Genomic DNA, 23,691 nt, shown 5'->3' on the forward strand with positions numbered 1-23,691 from the left:
GTCATGGTGCCTTACACGAGCTTCATTGGACCCATGGATGCCCACGTGAGTGTTTGCCGTAACACAACGGAGCCGCCGCCAACTTGTATCCATCTTCGCAGTAGAGGTGTCAGTCGCTCTTCCCCTGGAAGACGACGGATTTGCGCCCTCCCTTCTGTATGATGACGATGGTGTCGGGATTCGTCAGACCATGGAACGCTTTGTCACTGCGCCAACTGCTAGTGCCGCTGGTCATGTGCCCATTTCAGTCGTAGTTGCCGATGTCGTGGTGTTAACATTGGCACATGCAAAGTGTCGTCCGCTGCGGAAGCCCATCCTTAGGAGTGATGATGATGATGTTTGGTTTGTGGGGCGCTCAACTGCGTGGTTATCAGCGCCCGTACAATTACCCAGTCTTTGCTCAGTCCAATTTCGCCACTTTCCTGAATGATGATGAAATGATGAGGACAACACAAATACCCAGTCTTCTCGAGGCAGGTGAAAATCCCTGACCCCGCCGGGAATCGAACCCGGGACCCCGTGCTCGGGAAGCGAGAACGCTACCGCGAGACCACGAGCGGCGGACATCTTTAGGAGTGTTTGGTGCACTGTGTGTGCAGACATATTGGTTCTCCGCCCAGCATTAAAGTCTTACGTTAGTTCTGCTACAGTTCGCCATCAGTCCTGTTTCGTCAGTCTGCCCAGCCTACGACGTCCGACATCTGTAATGAGGTGTGGCCACGGAACTCCGCGACGTCGGAACACGGTTTCACCTTCGTTTCACCACGTATTAATGACACTCACCACAGAACTTCTGGAACACCAGAAAACTCGTGCAGCTTCCAAAATTCTCGTGGCGAGCCTCCGCGCCATTTGTGACAACATGCCCTCGCCCAAACTCAGATAAATCACGCGTCCTCCCCGCTCTACACGCGGACAGCACGCTCGCCGATACCACAGGCACCGTGCGTGTGTCTGACTACCAGTCATTCCTCGCCAGGTGACGCTGCGATCGCCTCGGCAGATTTATACCGATAGCAGGTCGCTAGTCATAATGTTCTGGCTAATAACTATAGTTTAAAACCTTAAATTCATCTTATTTCTTATTGGTTGTTTAATGTATCTCCTGCATTTGTATGGAGTGTAGCCATGAATGGAAACGTGGACGATAAATAGTTTAGACAAGAAGAGAATAGAAGCTTTCGTAATGTCGTGCTACAGAAAAATGCTGAAAATTATATGGGTAGATCACATAACTAATGAGGAGGAATTGAACAGGATTGGGGAGAAGAGGAGTTTGTGGCACAACTTGACAAGAAGAAGGGATCGGTTGGTAGGAGATGTTCTGAGACAACGAGGGATCACCAATTTAGTCTTGGAGGGCAGCGTGGAGGGTAAAAATCGTAGAGGGAGATCAAGAGATGAATACACTAAGCAGATTCGGAAGGATGAAGGCTGCAGTAGGTACTGGGAGATGAAGCTTGCACAGGATAGAGTAGCACGGAGAGCTGCATCAAACCAGACACAGGACTGAAGACCACAATAACAACAATGTATCTCCACATGAAAACTACACTCCTGGAAATGGAAAAAAGAACACATTGACACCGGTGTGTCAGACCCACCATACTTGCTCCGGACACTGCGAGAGGGCTGTACAAGCAATGATCACACGCACGGCACAGCGGACACACCAGGAACCGCGGTGTTGGCCGTCGAATGGCGCTAGCTGCGCAGCATTTGTGCACCGCCGCCGTCAGTGTCAGCCAGTTTGCCGTGGCATACGGAGCTCCATCGCAGTCTTTAACACTGGTAGCATGCCGCGACAGCGTGGACGTGAACCGTATGTGCAGTTGACGGACTTTGAGCTAGGGCGTATAGTGGGCATGCGGGAGGCCGGGTGGACGTACCGCCGAATTGCTCAACACGTGGGGCGTGAGGTCTCCACAGTACATCGATGTTGTCGCCAGTTGTCGACGGAAGGTGCACGTGCCCGTCGACCTGGGACCGGACCGCAGCGACGCACGGATGCACGCCAAGACCGTAGGATCCTACGCAGTGCCGTAGGTGACCGCACCGCCACTTCCCAGCAAATTAGGGACACTGTTGCTCCTGGGGTATCGGCGAGGACCATTCGCAACCGTCTCCATGAAGTTGGGCTACGGTCCCGCACACCGTTAGGCCGACTTCCGCTCACGCCCCAACATCGTGCAGCCCGCCTCCAGTGGTGTCGCGACAGGCGTGAATGGAGGGACGAATGGAGACGTGTCGTCTTCAGCGATGAGAGTCGCTTCTGCCTTGGTGCCAATGATGGTCGTATGCGTGTTTGGCGCCGTGCAGGTGAGCGCCACAATCAGGACTGCATACGACCGAGGCACACAGGGCCAACACCCGGCATCATGGTGTGGGGAGCGATCTCCTACACTGGTCGTACACCACTGGTGATCGTCGAGGGGACACTGAATAGTGCACGGTACATCCAAACCGTCATCGAACCCATCGTACTACCATTCCTAGACCGGCAAGGGAACTTGCTGTTCCAACAGGACAATGCACGTCCGCATGTATCCCGTGCCACCCAACGTGCTCTAGGAGGTGTAAGTCAACTACCCTGGCCAGCAAGATCTCCGGATCTGTCCCCCATTGAGCATCTTTGGCACTGGATGAAGCGTCGTCTCACGCGGTCTGCACGTCCAGCACGAACGCTGGTCCAACTGAGGCGCCAGGTGGAAATGGCATGGGAAGCCGTTCCACAGGACTACATCCAGCATCTCTACGATCGTCTCCGTGGGAGAATAGCAGCCTGCATTGCTGCGAAAGGTGGATATACACTGTACTAGTGCCGACATTGTGCATGCTCTGTTGCCTGTGTCTATGTGCCTGTGGTTCTGTCAGTGTGATCATGTGATGTATCTGACTCCAGGAATGTGTCAATAAAGTTTCCCCTTCCTGGGACAATGAATTCACGGTGTTCTTATTTCAATTTCCAGGAGTGTATAATCCTAATTTCGTTTTGATATAGGTGAAGGCGTCTATTTGAAAGGAAATTTATTTCTTTCCACACGATCGACGTGACTAAAGTGAAATGTTTGGTACGTGTACTTAAAGGAGTCTTCATTGCAACGGCCCGCAATCAATAGACCACTTATTTACAATGTTGTGCTTCAGAGAGACGGTGGTATGCTGAAAAGTATTGCTTCAAATTTTTATATTAAAAACTCTCAAGCATTTTAAATAAACATAACTTAGTAACCTTCTACACCTTTATTCTTCATGTTTACATATTTATTTCTCAACAAACTAACCCCAGAGGCGCGCACGTTTCTCCCAACAACATACCTGACGTTTGCTCGCCCCGTTCCATCGCTAGCAAAGTGAAGTCCTCGTAGGCATTCTTTTAGTTTCGGAAGAAGATGAAAATCGGACTGGGGTCCAGTCGGGGCTGTAAGGAGGACGATCAGTGACGGCGACGCGCGGGCGTCAGACTCTCACAGATGTCGCGGCAGTCGCGTGTTGCTTCGCATTGTCATGCCGAAGGAGGAGGTGCGTCGTGTGTGGACAAACACTTCATATTCGTGGCCGCATGGCGAAGAAAACCTGCAAGAATTTTTTGATCAACTTAACAGCATACGCGAGATTGTGAAGTTCGATATTAAGATAGAAGGCAACGGATGCCTACCTTTCCTCGATATCCTGATAAAGCAGAAAACTGACGGCACGCTGGGACATACTGTCTACAGAAAAAAGACGCGCACGGTCGTGTAACTGCTGCTATCATCCAGCACAACTGACACCCGTGCTCAACACCTTGGTGCATAGAGCACCAGACATATGCGACAAGCAGAGTCTACCCACCGAGTTACCGCATATTGGGAGACTTTTCGCAGGAACGGCTACTCGGAGACACAGATAAGACGCCCTCCGCAGCCGAACGAGAATATGAAACAAGACGACTCAGAAGAAGACTCAAAGCGTCTGACGTTCCTTCCGCGTGCGGGACCTCCACGACAAAGAGCGCCAAGATTTTGGAGAGAAATAGCATCCGAACCATTTTCCGTTCATCGGCTAAAATCAAAAATACGTTCGGCTCAATGAAAGACAAATTAGGACTACGGACATCTAGAGTCTACAGCATTATTTGTGAACGTCCCAAACAGTGCACCTCTGCAGTCGCAGAGCACAGCCACAGCGAAGTTCAAACAGACAAAGGCGCTGTGCTGAGTGGACGGCTTCTGGGACTCTGTCATCAAAGAGGCAGCGTAGATATGGGTCCACGATGATCTTGTCAAACGGGATAGCCTTTTATAGCTAAGCTCCGCTTGGGAATACGGCAAGAGCGCTCTGATCGGAAGGCAGCGCGTGGAATAGTCAGGCAGCGCCAGGAGCCAACGCTCGAACCCTCCAGCGCGCCGCCGCAAGTCCCCCCCCCCCCACTCCCTTCTGATCCCCTCCCCCCCACCCCATGTACCGTGCGCAACTCTCGCCACCATCGGCAACACCCTTTCCGGCATAGTAGTTGCAGTCGAGGGCGACTATAAAGGCACACAATGGACCTGAAAGAAACACTTCGCCTGAAGATGACGAGTAGGAAAATTGTCGAAATGTCGCCGCAGAACGAAGCCTTGACTGATAATCCGAGAAAACTTTATCATCTCGGAAGCGTACCGAATATCGACCCTAAACCGGGAACACGAACTATGTGTACCAACACGTACTAGACAACATCATCGTACAGTGGTTTAACATATGCTTGCCTTTGACTGAATCTCTCCATAGCGATCCATAGTGCAGCATATAAACGACACAGATTCACGCCACCTCTAAACTTTTAAAGTTACTAGACAGAGTACACCTTATTCACAAAGGCACGTAATGCTTCTTCCACTTCTCTATTTTCAAGGGAAGTAGGACAGATAACGACTAGCAGTGATAAAATTTGATCCAAAGTGTGTTGTATGAAGGCTTGGAGAGCAGGCATAAATGCTTTTCTAAAGGTTGTAGCTTATCAGGAGCAGCATGAAGATCTTCAAATTGAAATAATACGATAATTTCACTTGTTTCATGGTACGTTCAACTCAAATCATCCCTCCTATAAACAGGAAGCGATCTAGTACTCAGGCCATTTTCAGCAAATCTTTACATAAATTTTAAGTGTTTTACGTTGTACATAGGACATACACCATCTGCAGTTCTTATGGCGCTGACTACAGTCGTGTGAAGTTAGCACCCCTTTTTCGAGAAATATACATTTTTGTCACAGTTCTTAATAGATGTGCCATAGTTCTAGAGTTCTTTGCACAAAATTTCAATAGTTCTGCAAAATGTAACGAAGAAAACAACAATACTCGAAAAAATTTTTGTATCGAAAACATTCTTCGTCAATTTTCGCAAATTGTAAATAAGTACAACAGTTCTGAGCACAGTCCTGAACAGAACTCCAAGAGTTCTATCGAAAACCCAAGTAACACTTTTTTGTGCAGCTAATAGTTTACGAGATAATTGCAATTTAAGGAGAAAATCTTTTCACTTACTGTGAAGTTGGCACCCTTTTTTTCAGAAATGTATATTTTTCTCACAGTTCTTGACAGGTATGCCATAGTTCTAGAGTTCTTTGTAAAAAATTTCAATAGTTCTGCGGAATTTAGCGAAGAAAACAATAATATTCGAAAAAATTTTTCTATCGAAAACATTTTTGTCAATTTTCGCAAAAATTAAACTTGTACAACAGTTCTGAGGACAGTTCTGAACAGATCCCCAAGAGCTCTATCGAAAATCCTAATAACATTTTTCTATGGCGATGATAGTTTGTGATAAATAGATTTAATGTGGGACACACTTTCTCTACAGAAAATATAAATATATTCGTACAACAGTTCTGATGACAGTTCTGGACACCACATGAAGAGTTCTATCGAAATTCCTAGTAGAATTTTTTAGTGCAGGTAATAGTTTAAGAGGTAATTGCAACTTAATTAAGAACCCCCTAAGAGCTCCTACTGAGAAGCTGGCGCCCTTTTTTTCAGAAATATATATTTTTTTCAGAGTTCTTGATAGATAAGTCATAGTTCTGGAGTTCTCTGTACAAAATTTCAATAGTTCTGCAGAATTTAGCGAAGAAAACAACATTGTATAACATAGCTGATTCAGGAACCCTTTCCTTCTGATACAATTCCTACTGTTGCCACAATAAATCACTTGTGCATAGATTCCAACTGTACTGATCATTACAAAAATACAACCATTGACCAGCGGCGCACATTTCTTGCAGCGTTGTACAAAGCATTCGGCTTATCCGCTGTGAAAATACCACACGTAACGTTATTGTAAAATTTACGGTGGATGGCTTCCGTTTATCTACAATGTCAGCATCTATCGAATTATCTTCATGCAAACGTGATGCCTGGATCACTCACTTCCCCTTTTTAGGTACGGAGGAAACTAGAGTTCACTCTTGTGGAAGCCAAAAAAGGAAATGTGGGCAGCCCTTCTTTTACTGACAGCAAACTCTAGAGAAATCTCCACGCTTGTTTTTCTTCATCATGCCAACAAAAGAAAAATTCTCCCTTCATAGCTCTATTATCATTCCAATACTAGTAAACCAGTTGTCCGCTTTCACATTTCGACCTGACTGATATATAGGTTTACACAGTCACAGAACAACATCAAAATGTTTATTGCTCAGTCGGTAAATCCTTCTGGTTGCAACACAGCGTATATTGTACAGGTAAAATACTTAAGAATCAACACTTAAGAATCCATACTCGTTTGTTTTGATTGATACATATTGGCGAAAACTGTACCTTCCACAGAATCCTTCCAGCTTCTTGTCTACTGTAACATTTTCTCCAAGGGTGTAAGATTTGTGGTAGTTGCGTACAAACACAGTAAATATTTCCCGAATAGCTGTTAGCTTGTCTAATTGTCTCCTTTCATCACGAATAGCGCGACTGTAAAATCTAAGGCTCTCCAGAATAAAATTGAAACGTTTTATGTTCATTTGCGAGGTGAAATTTTTCAATGCCATCACCATCAGTTCCACACAGACCTTCCAGGCTTTATCTGTTACTTTTGTTAACAACAATTAAAAACAAGAGACTGATGAAGGCTTTCAATTCAATATCATCTATTGATTTTACCCCTCTCTCACGCTGAAATGAAGCTTTGATGCTCTCAAAATTCTGATTGGAATACAAAACTACAATAGACAAATATAGTTATCTGAGGTAATTACAGCATCACAAATGCTGCTTTGGCTGCACCTATTGGTACAGGTAAATTTCGAATAATATTATGCTCTTCGAACAATATGCTTTGGATTTCTTCAACATTATCTAGTACTTCCCACTTAAAATAATAAAATTCCTAGAAAATAATGCAACCAGGCGCAGTGTATTAATCTGATATTTGACGTTCAGACAGCGGACACTGACGATTAAACAGTTCAAACAGAATTTAAATGCAGTTTACATTCTGGATTAGCTTAGTACTACTTACTACGTTGATAAACAAATAAATTAATCGTTGAAATGAAATACGAAAGGGCACTGTGGATAAAAACGAGCAATCGGCTCATATCTCATCAAGAGAGCATTAGCGTCGATACTGAATCATACAACAATGAAAGGCATACATGAAGTGTATATTTTTAGAATCAGGAAGAACCAGATGAATTTTATTACGTAAAACAGTAATTGTTTTGTGCTCTCATGACATCCAGGACCCACTAACAGCTAAAAATATGCCCAGGACCCTCATGGATGAAAGTTATGTGGCAACATCACCAGATGCTAGGATACATAAAAACGTGCTGTGTGTAACGAATAAATTTGAAATTGCTGTCGTTAATATTGTTGCAAACATTTGTTCTAGTTAGAAAGGAAGTGTGGAAGTTTGATGAGTTACACTACAGCGAGAGTTAAAAGTCTTTACAACGTATAGAAATGTAAGTATATTTACTGAATATATTGTACAAACGAACTAAGTAGTATGTTTAAATCCTAATTCAATACATGACTGATAGAGGTGTTATTATGTTGTGGGGATACAGTATTAAAGTTAATAAGAAGTTCGAAATTTGTAAATAAGAACCTCGTTTATTTGGTCCTCAGTAATCGGGATTTCCGGTTTATCCGGATTCATATTTTGTGTCCCTTGGTATTTTTCTCTTTTTTTCTTATAACACGAAGATGTGTAGTCGGTGAGGTACATAGGCTGCTTATCACTAGGCCGGTAATTTAGTCTAGTACTGAGTGATAAGGAACTCGGAGTGTGTGAATGACATTGTTTCTCAAGTATTGTACATTAATATAACGGTGTATTGATGCCCATCAAGTAAGTTGCATAGTAACCACGCCAACAGCACTCCACCACAGATCACTGTACCTCTGGTGCGATTCTCGACAGGTGTGACATCATCTGGTTAGTGGCGCGTGTGAATGTATCTGCTCTCTCAGCCATCTGTTTGTTTTGCACTGACGAGCCTTCTCTCCTTGAATCATCTAAGCGTGCACATCCCACAGATCCACCTACAGTTACTACAGTCAGTCTTAAGAAGGTGTACTGGCATTTGTATAGTGCTGAACATTTAGACTTTTTGTATTTAGTAGAATATACATCCGGGTTTTCGAATTTCGGTTTTCCAAAATAAAAGTGAGAATTTACGATCTTCCTCATAGCTGTACTTCCAGCAGTACTTCATCTCCTGCGTTCCCAATTTCGTAGAAGTTGTCCTACGAAAATTGCAGAAGAAGCACTCCTGGACGAAAGGATATTGTGACGATATTCCTTTGTCATAGCCTGGGGTTTGAGACCCGGTCCGGCACACAGTTTTTATCTGCCAGTAAGTTTCACATCGGCGCACACCCACCGCAGAGTGAACACACAATCTATTTCATAATCTACATAAAAATGTTATGAGGGTTTTTAAAAGAACTGTTTCGGTGCTATCCAGAACTGTCAGCAAAAGGGTTATGCCAATTTGTTATAATGTAGATCAAGTGGGTCTCTCGAAAATGCTATTATCTCATTAACTGTTATCCCGACAAAAAAAATGTTATTACAGTTGTCGGTAGAACTCTTAGGGTCGTATTGAGAAATGCCATCAGATCTTTTGTACGAATTTATTACTTTTACATGACAAAAGTGAGTCCCACATTAATTATCTGATATAATGTCATCGTCACAAATAATGTTATTATAGTTTTTGGTAGAACTCTGTGGGTGATATTCAGAACTGTCATCAGAACTATTCTACGAATTTTGCTATAGTAGAGAAAGTGAGTATCAGATTAGAACAATTATTGTATAAACTATTATCACCACAAGAATGTTCTTATCATTTTCAATGCAACTCTTCCGGTGCTATCCAGAACTGCCAACAGAACTGTTATACAAATTTATTTTTTCCAAACTGACAAATAATTTTTTACCATACCAAAATTTTGCCGAGTTATTGTTTCCTTCCCGAAATTCTGCAGAACTATTCGTATTTTGAGCAGGGAAATCTAGAACTATTGCATATATATCAAGAACTATGAAAAAAATGTATATTTATCGTAAAAGGGGTTCAAACTTCAAGGGAAATGCTCATAAGCATTCCTTAATAAAGGCAGTTACTATGTAAACAATTACCTGCACAGAATATGTTAGTAGTATTTTCGATAGAACTCTTACAATGCTATCCAGAGCTGGCATCAGAACATACGAACAGACATAATTTTTTTTTTTTGAGTGAGTGTGCCCCACAATTTATCAATTACCATACAAACTATTATAACCACAAAAAATGTTATTATGATTATCGATAGAAGGCTTGAGGTGTTAACCAGAACTGTTCATCAAAACTGTTGAACGAATTTACTTTTTCTGTGGAGAAAGTGGGTCTAACATCATCGCCACAAAAATATATTATTAGGATTTTCGATAGAGCTCTTGGTGTTCTGTTCAGAACTGTTGTACGAATTTACTTTTTGCGAAAATTGACAAAGAATGTATTCGATACGAAAATTTTTTCGAGTATTGTTGATTTTTCGCTAAATTCTGCAGGACTATTCAAATTTTGTACAAATAACTCTAGAACTATGACATTTCTATCAAGTACTCTGAAAAAATATATATTTCTGAAGAAAAAGATTCCAACTTCACAGTAAGTGAAGAGGTTGCCTCCTTAAATTGCAATTATCTCGTAACGTGTTAGCTGCACAAAAAATTGTAATTAGGATATTCGATAGAACTATTGGGGTTCTGTTCAGAACTGCCCTCAGAACTTATGTCGGAATTTACTTTTTGCGAAAATTAATAACGAATGTTTGCTATACGAAATTTTTTTCGAGTATTGTTGTTTTCTTCGTTAAATTCTGCAGAACTATTCAAATTTCGTACAAAGAACTCTAGAACTATGCCATACCTCTCAAGAACTCTGAAAAAATATATATTTCTGAAAAAAAAGGGTGCCAACTTCACAGTAAGTGGAAAGATTTTCTCATTAAAATGCAATTATCTCAAAAAATATTAGCTGCAGTAAAAAATGTTACTTGGATATTCGAAAGAACTCTTGGAGCTCTGTTCAGAACTGTGCTAAGAACTCTTGTACTTATTTACATTTTGCGGAAATTGCCAAAGAATGTTTTCGATACGAAAATTTTTCGAGTATTGTTGTTTTCTTCGCTAAATTCTGCAGAACTATTGAAATTTTGTACAAAGAACTCTAGAACTATGCAATATCTATCAAGAACTCTGAAAAAAATATATATTTCTGAAAAAAAGGTTGCCAACTTCACAGTAAGTGAAAAGATTTTCTCATTAAAATGGAATTATCTCGTGAACTATTAGCTGCACAAAAAAACGTTACTTGGATTTTCGAAAGAACTCTTGGAGCTCTGTTCAGAACTGTGCTCAGAACTCTTGTACTTATTTACATTTTGCGGAAATTGCCAAAGAATGTTTTCGATACGAAAATTTTTTCGAGTATTGTTGTTTTCGTCGCTAAATTCTACAGAACTATTGAAATTTTGTACAAAGAACTCTAGAACTATGCTACATCTATCAAGAACTGTGAAAAAAAAATGTATATTTCTTGAAAAAGGGGTGCTAACTTCACACGACTGCTGACTACTGGGGCTTAGCACGTGCACCTGTGAGTCACTGAGCTCAGTGTCATTGTAAGGAAGGTGAACATGGGTACTTTACGGATGGATTTCGACACATTAGATCTGTGATATTGTATTGCTTAAGACGGTTGAAGCATTGAGATAGAGATGCGCTCCCTCAATCTTTCTGAGATCAAACTTTGCTGATAAGTGTCGTTGGTTTCCGATCAACGATAAGGGGTAGTGCACAGCATCTCTTGAGAAGTGCCGAAGAAGATGTGCCGTGAGTTGCTTCTCAGACATACACATCGCATGCTTTCACAGGATTTGTAAATCGTATCTGACGATTCCAGCTGATTCTTTCGACAACACTCTGAAGTTCCTGTGCTGGTCAAGGTTGCAAAGTATACCGGATCTGACGGAGGAGATTCTTTTAGAAGACGCTCCTCGATGGATTTAATCCAAACAGATAAGGGTCCCAAGCTGACAACAATAAGAAAAAAAGTAGTTTGAATTAGTAGACCTTGTCATTGGTGGGTTGGCTTCTGTACCTCAGTTGTACAGATATCCGTACTGTAGGTGTCACCACAAAGGTCTCAGTTGGGACGCCAGACGAAGGTGTGGTTCCTGAAACCTTCTCAGTTTGCATGAGTAACTGATCTGGCCTTGCAACAACAAGTAAGACACCCTTGCTATGCTGGTACTACGAACGGCCGAAACAGGGGCACAATACAGCCACAGTTATTCTCGAAGACATGCAACTGCTGTATTGTTAACTGGTGATGGCGTCATGGTGTGTAAAATATTTGCGAGTTAAAATAGTCTCACATTCGGATCTCTGGGTGGAGATTACTCAGGAAGATGTAATCCAGAGAAACAAAACTGGCATTCCACGGATCAGAGCGTTAAATAATAAGTTCTTTAATCGTGCAGATAGGGTAGAAAGGAGTATATACAGAGTGGTCAGAAACAGTCTGAAAAGTTTGTAAGGGTGTTGTAGGGTAGGTTGTTCTGAGAGATAACGGTTGCGAAGAAAATCCGGTATACTGCGCCGTATCAGATTTAATTAGCATTGAAGTAAGCCAATCAGGACGTTGCACGCGCAAATTAAAACGGCCCGCCAGCTGCAATTAGAGTCAGTTGTTCTCAAAGCGGCGCACGGCACTGCTTCGCCTTTGCCTCAGATTAGATCCTTACCGCCGTCCAGCGTACCCCTCTCTTCTTCGGTTGTAGGAAACTAAATGAACAACCGTCTCTCACGAATTACTTGAATTTGCACGCGCAACGGCTGATTAGCGAACTTTAGTGGTAAATAACTCGGAAACGACGCAACGTATCGCATTTTTTTTAACAGTTGTTTCTCGGCACTACCTGCCTTACAAGCCATTCAGACAGTGTTTGAATACCTTGTACAATGTCTATACCAGAGAGATGAATCTGAAGGTAATATTCTAGAAATTGAAGACGACGTAGATGAAGATGACATGCGGGATGTGATACCGCGAGAATAATTTGACAGGGCACTGGGAAACATAAGTCGAAACAAGGTTGCGGGAGTGTACGACTTTCCGTTAGAACAGCTGGTAGTCTTTGGTGAGCCAGTCATGGAACAACTCTACCATCTGGTGTGCAAGATGTATGAGGCAGGGGAAATATCCGCAGACTTCAAGAAGAATGTAATAATTCCAGTTCCAAATAAAGAAGGTACTGACGGCTGTGAATATTACCCAACTATAAGTTTAAATAAGTCATGTTTGCAAAATACTGACACGAATTCTTTACACAAGAATGGAAAAAAACCTAGTAGAACCGATGTCGCGGGAGATCAGTTTGGATTCTGGAGAAATGTAGAAACATGCCAACCGATACTGACCCTACGTCTGTATCTACGTGGATAGTCTGCAAACCACACTTAAGTGCCTGGCAGAGGGTTTTACCGAACCACCTTCACAACAATTCTCCATTATTCGAATCTCGAACAGCGCGAGGAAGAAACGAACGTCTATATCTTTCCGTGCGAGCTCTGATTTCCGTTATTTTATTACGATGATTGTTTCTCCCTATGTAGATCGGCGTCAACAAAATATTTTCGCATTCAGAGGATTGAAATTGTTAGTTTGGTATGAGTGGAGACTGTCTCTCAGAAAAGTGGCAAGTGAAACTTTATCTGCTTTTTGAATAGGTATATTTCTCGTTTATTTTTGGAGGATTTGGCAGATACGATATTTAGTCTCGCTACGACAACCCTGTGTTCACTAGTCCCTGTATCCGTTTTGATGGTCCTTGTTAGCTCAGAATTATTTACTGGTAAGAGGTCAAGTGTTTGTCACAACCGTTTACTATTCGAGTGTGCTCATGAACTAACTGCTCGAAATAATTTTCAGAAAATGCATTTAGCACAATTTCGGACTACGTTTTATGCGCACCTCCGGGTTTAAACAGGTGTTTTCGCCAACAGATCGGGGGTAAATTGAAGTCTCCACCAACTATAATTGTATCAGTCAGGTATGTGTTTGAAATCGAGCTCAAGTTTTCTTTGAACCTTTCAGCAATTGTGTCATTTGAGCTGGGGGTCGGTAAAAGGATCCAATTATTATTTTTTTCCGGTTGCCAAATTAACTCACAGGAACCATATACTTCAATCTCGCTGCAAGATAAATACTTCTAACAGCAACAAGCGCCACCGCCAATTGTGTTTAGTCTACTCTTTCTGAACACCGTTAGGTCCTTCGGAAAAATTTCGCCAGAACTTATCTCAGACATTAGTTGGCTTTCAATGCTAATAACGATTTGAGTATCAGTGCTTTCTATTAGCGCTTGGAGCTCTGGTACCTTCCCAACACAGCTACGACAATTTACAACTGTTATACCAGTGGTTCCAGGCAACGGCCTTGCCGCAGTGGATACACCGGTTCCTGTGGGATCACCGCAGTTAAGCGCTGTCGGGCGTGGCCGGCAGTTGGATGGGTCACCATCCGGGCCGCCATGGGCTGTTGCCATTTTTCGGGCTGTACTCAGCCTCGTGATGCCAATTGAGGAGCTACTCGACCGAATAGTAGACGCTTCAGTCAAGAATGCCATCATAACGACCGGGAGAGCGGTGTGCTGACCACATGCCTCTCCTATCCGCGTCCTCCACTGCGGATGACACGGTTGTCGGATGGTCCCGATGGGCCACTTGTGGCCTGCAGACGGAATGGTGGTTTATACCAATGGTTCCTGGATCTACATTCTTCCTTTGTTCGCCCTGCTCCCTTTGGGACTGAAGCTCATGTGGAATTCTGCCCATTCGTCTCGTACAGGGTGCCTAGGAAGCTGTTTCCTCGTATAACTAGACAACATGCTAGCAAATAATGTTAATGGAGTTTATTACAGTAACTGAATTGATAATACTTAACTTTTATTTCTACATGATGGGTCGGAGCAACTGGCGACATGCAAATAATCAATGTCCTTTGATATATACAGTTTCAATGCAACCTAAACACTCAAGTTCGTAAGTCACTGCTATCGTTAATATCACTGCCGTCTGTTCTAGTCTGGGTCTACCAGTGCGCGCCTCCAGTGCGCGGTTTCTAGTGCCCGGCCTGGCTAGGCGGCGCGTCGCTTTTGTTCTCGTCGTGTAGGGGACGCTCCTGTCGTGGTGGCGTCCCAGTCGGCGTGCTACTGGCTGACGTCGCCTCACAGCCCTCCCTGCTGTCTCGTTCTTGATTCTCGCGACGGCGCTTGCCGTTACGCCGGAACAGCCCTTATCTTTGACGATAGGTTAAGGAAAGGAAAACCTACGTTTGTGGCATTTGTATCTTCGTATACTTAGAGAAAGCTTTTGACGATGATGACTGAAATAGTCTCTTTGAAATTCTAAATGTAGCAGGGATAAAATAAAGAGAACAGAATGTTATTTACAACTTTACAGGAACCAGACGACAGTAATAAGAATTGTGAAGACATGAAATGGGAGGAGTGATTGAGAATTGAGTGAGACAAGGTTGTAGCCTATCGCTAATGTTATTTAATTTGTACACTGAGTAAGCAGTAAAGGAAATTGAAGTGCTTGGAGAAGAAATGAAAGCTTCGAGGTTTGCCGACGATTTTGTACTTGTGTCAGAGACAGCAAAGGAGCTGGAAGAACAGTTGAACGGAATGGGCAGAATCTTCAAAGGAGGATACAAAATGAACATCAACAAAATCCAAACAGGGATAATACAGTAGAATTATATTAGGTAAGGCTAAGAGAATGGGATTAGTAAGCGAGACACTGAAAGTAGTAGAAGAGTTTTGTTATTTGGTTAGCAAAATAATTGATGACGGCCGAAGTACATGGGATATAAAATGTATGCTGGCGACGCCAAGAAAAGCGTTTCTGAAGAAGAGAAATTTGTTAACATCGGCAGTGGATAGAGCTGCATCAAGCCAGTCTTCAAACTGCAAACCACAACAACAACAAGTGTTGTGTGTAAGCCATTTCATCTTTTGTGGATGAATTACATTTCCACATGCAGTCATTCTACATTACCTTGGTCTGAACAACTACCCCTAGGTGGTTACTATTCCAGCCAGTAGCGTAACAGAACAGTAATGAGCATTCTTACCTTTTAGACGCAACAGCTACACTTAAATACATGCTACATCAAGCATGTAGCAATATGTGTTTAATTCCATTATGGATATTACTGCTTTGCTTCCTTGGGAGCAAGGAGCCTGAAAACATTCTTTTTGGTTAGGAAGATGTGCGTGTGTTTTTTTTTTTTTATAAACTGATTATCTGATCTTAAATCACCACCATGTCCGACGAATTATGTTAACTAGTGTGTTTATTGTCGCAGTACCACTAGAACACTTAGAATGAAGTGTAGGAAATCGGGCAAAGAAAGCCCATATATACTACACTTGCTATCGAACACATGCTGTCATTCGCTACCCTCTTGATGACACATGTATTCATTTTTCTACTTCTATAGAACAGCTGGATTACAGCTGTAGCGCTACATGTGTACTTTTTTCACACTTGAAAACTTTAGCAGGGTGTAGTTTAAGTTCTTTCTACACCGTGGTTCTATCTTCATAAGACCTATGACATAACATATCTTTATCATAATTCTGTGATATCTTTATAATTAGGTAATATCATGATTCCGTAATATCTATATGCGATAGTTTTGTGGTGAAAAAATATGTTTCTCCTGCCTTAATGTAACACTACCGTGTCAGTGGCATTTACTACACGTAGGCAACCTTCCACATGGTCAAACTCGAATAGTCCATTCCATAGTAATCAGTCGGACTTAAAAACCATGTTCTTCTTAGCGGAGGAGGATGTAAACGTTTCTGCCAGACGTTAGGTAATCACATATATCTATTCTGTTAAAAAATGTCGCTTCCATCCGAACCCATAAGCTAATAGTTATCTACACACAAAACCATTGCAATATTCTAGGGTGATGTTCCATTTCAATCCCAGTCAGTTCTGATTTGTATGGGTTTCTTCTATTCCCAGTACCTCCATTACAATTTCTCCTCATGTGCCTCTTGATACTGCAACATTGCTCCCCTGTACGGTAAATGGTGCTACGTCCCCAGAACACGTAGCCTTCCCGCTATTAGGGTAATGATATGTGACTTGATCCTTCCGTCCTACATCTAGTGCCTACATTAAAATACGCTATAATATCTACTGCCAATTCCGAAAACATCTGCTGTCTAATGCTTTTACTAAAGTGATATGACACGTGTCTGCAGGGAGCGCTCTATAATGTGTATGATACGGATGATTTTGTGCGTTGACAGTACAATATTTCTCCCCCTTGGTACTGGCAAAGTAAAAGCTGCAACTGATCCTATTGTCCCAGCCGAAGAACTGAACCAGTACTTCACATTACCTACAACCAAAACTGTACCACAAACAAAACAGAGAATCATTGACTACTTCACGAGAGTAAGCAACTGTGGCCACGAAAAATTGTATCTAAAGAATATTACTTGCAATACCGTCAAAAAAGTCATCATGCGTATCAGATCATCATCTGCTGGACATGATGACATCACAGTCGAAAGAATTAATCTTATCATTGACCCACTACTGCCCACTGCAACAGGTAACTTCTACCACCCGTTAACTAGAAGTATGCTCCCTGTGGCTTGGAAACAGGGACTAGTTAATCAACTTCCTAAAACGGACCTTGCCACATCGCATCTCAGTGTGACCTATTTGCATTCTCTCTGCACTGTTCACGACCTTAGGAAATATAGTCCATAACTACAAACAACCTACCAGACGAATACCAATTAGGTTTCCATAACCATCGTGGCACAACATCTGCCTTAATGAAGATAAGAGGTGACCTACAGCTTGCCATGAATGCACAAGAGGCAACTGTCATATACGGCTTAGACTTCAGCAAAGCCTTTGACGCTGTTAGCTTCGACATGTTATTGGTCAGAGTTATCAGCCTAAATTTCTCTTCAAGTGCTGTCCAATGGCTTCTCCCATACCTCTCTAGCAATGCGTCACGTCCGGCATTATTAAGTCACAAGGGAGGCAGATAGTATTAGGCGTCCCTCGTGGTTCGGTATTAGATCCAATACTCTTTCCATCGCATGTATACGATGTGACATGTTTTCTCCCACTGCAAACACCACAGGTGGCCTAGAGTTGTAACTCAGTGCAAATCCAAGACTGCTATCGAGAATCTCAATACCGATCTCTGTAGACCATCAAAATGGGCTCAGGGTATAGGGTTAATGCTCAACCCATCCAAGTGGTAGTGGTTGGTCGTTCCAGGTGCATTAGCCCAAAATATCGGGAATCCCTACCATCTTCAAGCTAAAAGAGACAAATATCAACTTCTCTGCTTCAGCAAAGAGCCTAGTGTGCAGTAAGACATCACTGTCTCTCCATGCCCTACAAAAGCCAAAATGCTACTCCCTCCGAACACAAAAAGGATCTTGTACGAACACCTACGCTTCCAGTTACTGATTACAGCGATGTCATCCTGCAAGGGCTTTCTCAATGCGCATAGAACTGGCTATGAATTCCTGCGGTCGTTACGTCAGCGATGTTCGACTAATCATATTTCACCATCATATTGACACGTAGAAGAAGGTGTAATTAGATGAATGACGAACACTAGCTTCACTTAACGAGAGCTTATTCAAAACTTGCACAGACACGAGCGCGGAGCGAACAGCCTCCCGCCAGGACACGTACGGTATATATAGAGTTACAGAACATTCCAGTAAAACTATTCTTGACATTTGTGGATACTTCTAGAATGTAGTCGAACGGAATATAGAAATTACAATTTTACAATGCAGGTGAGTTTTGAACTCACGACCCTCCATGCAACAGTCAAGCATCGTAACCTCTACACCACGTTGACTGCGCTACTCAGTTTCTTCTGCGACATTGCTCCCTCCTTAAGAGAACAGTGTCTCGGTGTTACGTCCTCTTAGTCGGGGAACGAGTCATCGGTCCTGCATACTCCGACTCCTGGAGACTGATGTTCGCCCTGGCGGTGATCTTCTTAGAACTTCTTTTGCCGCTACACTCTTCGTCACCTTTCCGCTTGTTGCCCGTCGCTGGAGCTTCAAATTTACCCTTGTTTGCAGGATCCTTATAGGGCTTCATTCGAAGGACTTGGGCTGTATCTCTCATCTTTCTCGTCTTGTGTCGGGGTCAAAATCTTCATAAGTAACACCAGACAACTGTCTTACAACTTTCTAACGTCCAAAGTGGCGCCTGAGGAGCTTCTCAGAGAGACCGACCTTCCGAACAGGAGTGAAGATCCGGACGAGATCCCCAGGCTGGTAGACAACAGGGCGGTGGCTCGCGCCGTACCTTCGGCGATCGCTTTCTTGAGCCTGCAGCGTGCGGAGTCGAGTTAACTGCCGAGCTTCCTCAGCTCTGGTTAACACCTGGCTGATGTAGTCGTCGACCACGTCATCAGACTGTAACGGAAACACAGTGTCCATCGTCGTAGTCGCCTCACGCCCATGCACCGGGAAAAATGGAGTAAATCCTGTGGTGTCTTGTTTGGCGGTGTTGTAGGCAAACGTCACGAAAGGCAGCACCTCATCCCGGTTGCTCTGCTCAACATTGACGAACATTGATAGCATGTCGGCCAAGAAATTAAGGCGTTCAATAAGCCCATTAGTTTTCGGATGGTAGCCAGTCGTCATGTGATGAGTAATGTTGCACCGACGGTTTATATCTTTCACAAGATTCGATTGAGAAACTTTCCCTCGATCTGTAATTAACGACCTTGGGGAACAATACGATGTCTTCCACGATGAATTTGGCTACCTCGAATGCTTCGGCTGTTTTCACGGCTTTTGTAATGGCATACCGTGTCAGATAATCAGTGCAAACAATAATCAATCTATTGCCATTAGCAGACGTTGGAAATCGTCCAAGGACGTCAATCCCAGCACGCTGGAAAGGCGTTTCAGCAGATGGAACTGGTATGAGTCGGCCAGTTGGTTTCTCAGGCACTGCCTTCCTCCTCTGGCACGCCCAACAGTGCGACACATAGTGACGGAGACTCCTAAGTAAACCTGGCCAGAAAAATCTGTTGCAGATCCTATCGTATGTCTTAATAAGTCCTAAATGTCTGGCCTCAGGTGTGTCATGGAATTTCTGTAGAACATCTAAGCGCATGTGCTTGGGAATCACTGGTAGCCACCTCTTTCCAAAAGGATCAAAGTTTTTCTTGCAGAGTAATCCATTAACTACCTTAAATTGTCCTTTTACATCTTCTGACCGATTTAGAGCAAGCATAATTTGAGATATCTTGGCGTCCTTCTTCTGCTCAGCAGAGAGATCCTCGAGTGCAGTGAGAACGGCCCTCAGTCTTTTTACGTATTCGTCAGATGTCTCTGAGAACGCTATAATGTCATATATAAATAACAAAGACGCGTCGTCCATTTCAGGTGGCTTAGAAGATTATCTGTCATCCGTTCAAACGTTGCTGTTGCATTACACAAACCAAACGGCAATACCATAAACTCATGCAGGCCCTCAGGGGTGATGAATGCAGTTTTCTCACGATTAGCGTCACCTACTTTGATCTGCCAGTATCCTGAGTACATGGTTGAGAAAAACGTAGCCCCCTTCAGACAATCTCGTGTATCGTCAATTCGTGGAAGGCGGTAAACGTCCTTTTTAGTTATCTTATTACGCTTCCTGTAATCAAGATAAAGCGCCAACTGCCATCCTTCTTCCTGACAAGAACCACTGGTGACGACCATGGGCTCTGCGAAGGCTGAATGATATCGTTCTTCATCATTTTCTCCACCTTGTCACGAATTATTCGACGTTCCATTGCTGACACACGGTATGACCTCTGGCTTATTGGTTGATGGTCTCGAGTGCTAATCCAGTGCTTCACCGTCGATTTGTCTAATTTGCTCTTCACCTGTGGATTGAAGCATTCAGAGAACTCTTAAAGAATGGCAAGTAGCTTCTTCTGTTGTTCCTTAGTGAGATCTCGTGATAGTAGAGATAGAACTTGTAGTGGTAGCGCCAATTTCTCCCACAGACTCGGCATGGGAGGTTTCTATGACGCTCAGCTGATCGGCAATTAACGGCTCAGCGTTTGCTTCGCACATGTGTCTTCGAAGGATATACGGTTCTCGGTGACAGTTAACTATCCACAATTCACCGAATCCGTTCTTAAACGAGAAGACAGAGGCTGGGATAATCAAGTTAGTCTTCAGTGGTATGCTTGTTTTACAGTCCACTACAGAATCCATGGGTTGATGCATGGTATGACACATGACAGTTACCTCTCTAGCGCTGACTGCAGGAATGATCACTTCATCCAGCACACATAGTCTCCACACACTCAGATGCGCATCTTCCTGTCAACAGTATCTCGTCTCGTCTAACATAATCTTTGAGCGACCACACTCTGTAATGGCCAGAGAAACTTTCAAAAAGTTCCATCCGAGAATGACTACACTCTTTTAAGGCGATGAATTCTACGGGCTGTGTATGGCCACTTATACCCACACGAATGACACATCTTCCTGTGGCTTTTACATACTTCCCATTAGCCACCTTCAGCAGAGATGTTTTGCTGTCGAAGAATACGGTTTTCTGCAACTGGCTGCGGTACTTCTCCGAAATGACTGACTATGATGCTCCAGAGACCTCAAGAGCTTGGGCTGGTCAGCCATCCATGAGGTATATCATTTTTGTAGTGATCGACGGCTGAGGATTTCTCTCTTATGCGGGCTCACCTCCAAGGGAGGTCGCACCCTTTAGTTTCCCAGGTTGCGGCGGCTAGGCGACCGGCTGGAGCTTCTAAATGGCGATGGAGACCTTGATCGGCGTGTTGGGGAGCGTCCACTCCAGCGGCTAGCTTGCAGCGATGGTGACCTATGTCGTCCTGCTCTCACATCTTCTTGTTGGTCGTCCCTAGTTGGCGTCAGCTAAGATCGGTCTGCTGTCTTCTGGCGCGGGGGTCATCAAATATTCGCCACCTTTCTCGACAATAGCGCACCACATGTCCCGGGCATCTGCAGTGGAAACATACTGGTTGGTTATCCTGGGTCCTCCAGGTGACTGTCTTCCTTGGTGCCCAAACAGGTTCCTCATGCAACATTCTAGGAACGTAACTCCGCCTGGGCCTCGACTTTTTCACCGTTTGAAACGGAAATGAAGGACGAGAGGTTGGGTTCAATGCCTGTTCCACTTTCTCCCTTATGACCTCTTGAAGCGTCTCGGTTTTCTGCTCGTAGTGCAATCCAAGTCCCTTCTGGACTTCCTCTCTCACTATCTAACGAAGAACACTTGTGAAATCAGTTTCTTCGTCCATCACAGACATCGATACGACGTCTGGAACCCATTCAAACTTCTTGCGTCTAATTCTTTTTGATGCATTATATCGATCGATATACTGGCACCATTTTATGAAGTCGTCTGCTGTCGAAACCTCCTTCAGGAATAGGGCTTGATACATGTCCTCAGAAACACCCTTCACGAGATGTACAACCTTATCTTCCTCCTTCATTCTAGGATCCACTATTTTACGCAGATCCAAGACGTCTTTAATGTAGGATGCTGTAGTTCCTCCTGGACGCTGTGCCCTGCACTTTATATTTATCTTCAGCCTTACACTTCTGTCGCTGTGTGTCGCCGAAATACTTGCCCAGCTCCGACTGGAGTACTTCACAGCTTGTGAAATTCTCCTCGTTGATCTCATACCATTGCTTGGCTGTGCCATCCAAGTAGAAAGATACGTTAACCAAACACACGGTTTCATCCCATCTGTTAAATTTGGCGCTACGGTCGCAGGTTCGAATCCTGCCTCGGGCATGGATGTGTGTGATGTCCTTAGGTTAGTTAGGTTTAAGTAGTTCTAAGTTCTAGGGGACTTATGACCACAGCGGTTGAGTCCCATAGTGCTCAGAGCCATTTGAACCATTTGTTAAATTTGGCTATACGCTTCAGTCACTTGTTTGGATCTTGGTCATCGTCACCAGAGAACTGGGAAGGATGCCTCATGTGGTGGCACACAGTTGCTGTCATCGTAACGTTCTTTTCTTCTTCTGTCTCCGATAGATTTCGATCTGTTGAATATGGGTCGAACTCGGGTTTTTCCCCACGTAAACGGCGGCTCTGTCGTGGCCTGATGGGAGCCACTGTGTCGTGGATAACGTGCGCCATCACAAGTTACAATACTCGGCGCCTCCACCAGAATAATGTCACGTTGAAGAAGGTGTAATTACACTCCTGGAAATTGAAATAAGAACACCGTGAATTCATTGTCCCAGGAAGGGGAAACTTTATTGACACATTCCTGGGGTCAGATACATCACATGATCACACTGACAGAACCACAGGCACATAGGCACAGACAACAGAGCGTGCACAATGTCGGCACTAGTACGGTGTATATCCATCTTTCGCAGCAATGCAGGCTCCCATGGAGACGATCGTAGAGATGCTGGATGTAGTCCTGTGGAACGGCTTGCCATGCCATTTCCACCTGGCGCCTCAGTTGGACCAGCGTTCGTGCTGGACGTGCAGACCGCGTGAGACGACGCTTCATCCAGTCCCAAACATGCTCAATGGTGGACAGATCCGGAGATCTTGCTGGCCAGAGTAGTTGACTTACACCTTCTAGAGCACGTTGGGTGGCACGGGATACATGCGGACGTGCATTGTCCTGTTGGAACAGCAAGTTCTCTTGCCGGTCTAGGAATGGTAGAACGATGGGTTCGATGACGGTTTGGATGTACCGTGCACTATTCAGTGTCCCCTCGACGATCACCAGTGGTGTACGGCCAGTGTAGGAGATCGCTCCCCACACCATGATGCCGGGTGTTGGCCCTGTGTGCCTCGGTCGTATGCAGTCCTGATTGTGGCGCTCACCTGCACGGCGCCAAACACGCATACGACCATCATTGGCACCAAGGCAGAAGCGACGCTCATCGCTGAAGACGACACGTCTCCATTCGTCCCTCCATTCACGCCTGTCGCGACACCACTGGAGGCGGGCTGCACGATGTTGGGGCGTGAGCGGAAGTCGGCCTAACGGTGTGCGGGACCGTAGCCCAGCTTCATGGAGACGGTTGCGAATGGTCCTCGCCGATACCCCAGGAGCAACAGTGTCCCTAATTT

The sequence above is a fragment of the Schistocerca cancellata genome, chromosome 6, assembly GCF_023864275.1.
Source record: "Schistocerca cancellata isolate TAMUIC-IGC-003103 chromosome 6, iqSchCanc2.1, whole genome shotgun sequence".
In the NCBI taxonomy this organism is placed as follows: Eukaryota; Metazoa; Arthropoda; class Insecta; order Orthoptera; family Acrididae; genus Schistocerca; species Schistocerca cancellata.